Source organism: Scomber japonicus, chromosome 2, assembly GCF_027409825.1.
Source record: "Scomber japonicus isolate fScoJap1 chromosome 2, fScoJap1.pri, whole genome shotgun sequence".
NCBI lineage: Eukaryota > Metazoa > Chordata > Actinopteri > Scombriformes > Scombridae > Scomber > Scomber japonicus.
Window position 1 is genome coordinate 25136879 of NC_070579.1, and position 4581 is coordinate 25141459.

Genomic DNA, 4581 nt, shown 5'->3' on the forward strand with positions numbered 1-4581 from the left:
TTTCCTTGTTTACCTTTCTTTCGTCTTACAAAAATATTTGGCTTACATTAAGAGTCATTTAAAATCCTCATGATGCCAAAACCAATGTAGTAACAAATATGATTTTCTCTGTAGGGCCCTTTTCATTTTATAATAATAATAATGACCACCATAATCCACAAACCAAATGTGTGCACACATCCACACACATGCAGTACTTTTTTTTAATCATCTCATAGTATCATATTACAGGGAAAATGCCAAACCAAATTCTCACATTCTCATACCTTCCCTGCCCTGCATGACAGCAGTGTTGCGGCTTAGTTGCACGGCATGTCAAATTTCATCCTGTACTTAATTGCTGTGGGGACCAGATTACCCATAAAGCCAAGTTTTATCTGTGGCTTTAACATGATCTACAGGAGGTTTGGTAAATGCTAAAGTTGCTCAAAATCCGTTAAATCAAATTTGGCACTAATTCTGTGCTCAGGAGAGCCCAGGACCCGTTACTATGGTAATTAGTCAGGTAGATTTTGTTGCAGTGAGGTGTAAAACCTCAAATTGCCACGTTTGGTGATTGGTCATTGCACATTGAATAATTACAGGCTTCTTTCGGAGCTGAAAAATTTGCCAACCTGTCAGGCTCATAAAAAAAAGTGGTCTCACTAAGCTCAAAACAAGACTGATTTTATGTGACCTTTCCTGGATGTCACCTCTGTTACGTGTGCTTCTAAAATCCAGTGCTTACTGTAATGACTAGAAAAACCACTATCTAACTAATATGACTTCCCGTCAGTGCAGCAATATGACATGAATTGTCATTCTTGCCGGCAGGAATTATGGAGCTTAGTGCATAAATTATTTTTGTAGACTAAAACACTCCAAAACAGAAGCTGTGAGGTTTTGAAATGACAGAAAATTAGTTATTTTTTATTTAACCTGCATTACATGAGTTGTTGATCTTACACTGCAAAAAGTTGCAGTCATAAATCCTGTGTATATAATTCCTGTTGAAGACTTGCTGTTAAAACCCCCAAAGCCCTACTAAAGCTCAGCCTCAATGAGATTTAAAGCATCTAAGCTGTGCTACCTCTTAACTCTAGAAGTTCTGTAACAGTGCTGCAAATTGTCCTTTAAATGCAACTTGCTGCAATATTGGTTACTGATCTGAAACCTCCATGTTGTGAGTTTTATGTTGGAACCTTCTAGCTCAGTTTTAAATCAGTCCAAAAGAATGGATATTTTTGTATATTATTCAATACCTTAAAGGCTCAAGGATAAGATGTGATTTTGACAGTGAATGCTGAGTATAACGAAAGCAAAGTCATTACTTGAGTGAGTTTCTCACACACAGTTTTATCCTGATGGGAACTGTTGTTATTGTGGGTGTGTAAAGCCCGCTGAGATATACTTTATTACTAGACTAGAAAAGATCAGAATACACTCTCTTTGTGAAGAGGACCTTTATTTACTAATGAGCATTGACTCTTGTTGGCTTGTCAAAAATCTTATCTTAAACTATTTCAGTCAGAAACTCTCATCATAGATCATAGTGCTTGGCACTGGTGACTCCAATCTAAGTTGCTTCCTGTATCAGCCAGCAGCATGCTAAACTGAAACAGGGAGTGCAATGCAAAACCCCCTGTACAGAGTGGGCCTAAGGCAAGACATGAATTCCAGATTGACCCTTGAGCCATGTTGGGACCCTGAACCAGAAAGGTGAAGGCTGGGGTGGTGAAGGCAAACTTTGCCGCAAGCAGTGTGAGTGACTGGAATCGTGTGGGAGGGAGTCATATTTAAATGAACTGCGGACTTGTTATGAGAATGGCTGTCATTGATGTGTGACTGATATGAGGAAACCTGATTCAGTCAGCAGCTGACTTCTGTGTCCTGCATGAATGAACACAGTGCCTCATTTTTAAAATAATAGTAATTATACAATTAATATTAATAATAATAAATTAATATTAATAATAATAACTTGAAAGTATGAAAGTAGACGACAATGAATACAGTAAATAGATGATAAAAAATATAAAATGAAAAAAATTTAAAGAAAAAAAATAAGAAAAAAAAAGTTTTAAGAAGTGATTTAAAAGAAGTTACTGATTCTACAAAGCCTTATTTCCTCAGGCAGAAGCCAAGGGGCCTTGAAGGCTTTGAAACCGCTAGAATGGCCCCACCTGAGGATCTAAGGCTGGGTTCACACTGCAGGCAAATCTGATTCAAATCTGATTCCTTCTCAAATCTGATTTTTAGGCCTGACTGTCCACACAGCTTTTAGCAAGTGTCCAAATCGGATTTGGCTCTGTTCAGACTGGGCCACATTAATGACCAATCTGACAGGTTGCCGTGGCAACGTTGTCAGAGCGGAGGCGTCATCTAGCGTGTATTGTGTGATGTCATATAATTGCGACGACAGCAACAACAAACCCTCAAGCTTCACTTGAACCGAGCCATCTCCCCAAAGATTAAGAATATGGTTTGGTCCTCTGTCCATGGACTGATGTTTTCGACGTCCTCCGTTGCCTCCAGTGTTATCAGCTAGCAACAACAACTCAAATAAGCGCGAGTCTGGTGCCGCATAGCGTGACATAGAGAGACGTCATGGACAGTCATATACGATATGAATGTTTGGAGCTGTTCACATCTGTCCAAATGAGATTTGAAACTACCTCCCAAAGGTGGTTTCAATCTGGTTTGCAAAAGTCAGATCTCATGTGATTTATGACTGTTCAGATTTCAGATTTCAGAGCCATCCGGTTCCAATCTAGATGGGCTAAAAATCGGATTTTGGCTTGCAGTGTGAACACGGTCTAAGGCTCAGGAAATTGAGAAACAGTAAAAAGCAGAGCCCTGAACTAAGTTCCTGGATTTTTGTGCTCATCTCTGGTCCTTCAAACTTCACAAAGCTGCTTGCTAACATCCTGATCAAAAAGGTTTTCAGACGCTTACCCTACAACATCTCTGGCAGCTCTTTTGAAACTCCCATTTATTTAACAAGTACCGGTAAATATAGAGTGGAGTATTTATCATTTAGGATTTGTGTCAGGTGACAGGGTTGATGAATCATGAGCACACAAATGATAGCACTATGAAAACGCTCTCTGTACTTATTTTGTAGGTCAGTTACCACTCCTACTGCCAAACCTTGAACTCAGACTTTATTTTTTCATTTTTAGGGACCGAGCCGGAGGCAAGGACCCTATTGTATTTGTGTTGTTTATTCTACCGCCTCTTTGAGCCTCAATTTGACCCCCTAAACCTGCTCAAAAACTTGGCAGGCACATCAGGTCCGGCAAAAAACTTAGATAAAATGAAAAAACACACGTCAAACTCTCTAGCGCCACCTAGAAACACTACAACGGCCACTACTCCTGATACGAATGTCGTAGAAAGATCAAACCAAAACTCAACTGTTTGTCTTATCAAGACCGACAAAACACGCTGACACCTCTGACCTAAATCAAACAGGTAGTGCATAACTTGCCCTTAAATGTAGGATTATAGCCAATTTGTCAGGCTTTTCAAAATATATACACCATTCCTGCATACCTAGCTATTGATTCCATTCAAATGTCAAAATGTAGCCACAAGTCTCATCTATAGATGTGTGGTCTTTCCATCTTTTATACTTTTTGATCTGCGGACCCACATGTGCACCCTATTCCTCTCCCATTCAATCCTGAATCTCCCTGCTCTCTCTGTCATGCTCTCCAGTCGTTAGCTACCATGGCAACGACTGTGTGTGTGTGTGTGTGTGTGTGTGCAGCTGGCACTAGTTGAAGCACTGAATTCTTTTGCCACTAGTTGTAACCTATAGAAATATATTTGTGTTTCTAATTTTGACCATGTTTACTTCTATACCTATTTCTGTGTCATCTTGATGACTGGTTTGTTCTAACAAGTTACAGTTTCAGAGGATTGCAGTAAATAATGAAGTCAAGCAGTCATCCTGATTAATTTGTGCTCTGCAGTCATCTAGATTAATTTGTGGTCTTAGTGTGCCACCTAGTGGAGAAAACTTGTATTGATTCAGGATACTTGATTAGGAAAAGGTGCCTCAGTTTTCTGTTTCTAGTTTAAGTTTATTGATTATTATTTTTGTGTATTTTTTTTTGTTTTTAGATATCTATGCAGTCTGTCAGCTATTTCACTGACATTGCTGTCAAAGTCTAGATCCAACACGAATTACAAGAACATGATCTACAAACATATCATAGGTTTCACTGGGAATAAGTTCCTCTCCTGACTCATCAAAGTGTTGGCAGTTCATTTCAGTTGCTCAGTCTAATAAATGTCTACATAGACAGACAGAGGGAGAGAGAGAGAGAGAGAGTGTGTGTGTGTGTGTGTGTGTGTGTGTGTGTGTAATGTAATGTAATGTATATCTACTTATTGCAGTGTCCGATAAATGCCCGGGTCTGAAGGCATCGAAATGCCCCTAACAGAAACCTCTCCGCTTTGCCACGGCCCGACTTGCGCAAGGGTGCGAGGTCCCACCCAACACTGCTTGCAGCTTTAATCTTTTATTTGAGGCTTTGTGTTCTGAGCCAAATCTTGAAAAACACGTACAGTGTACATTGAATATGTTAAGCATTC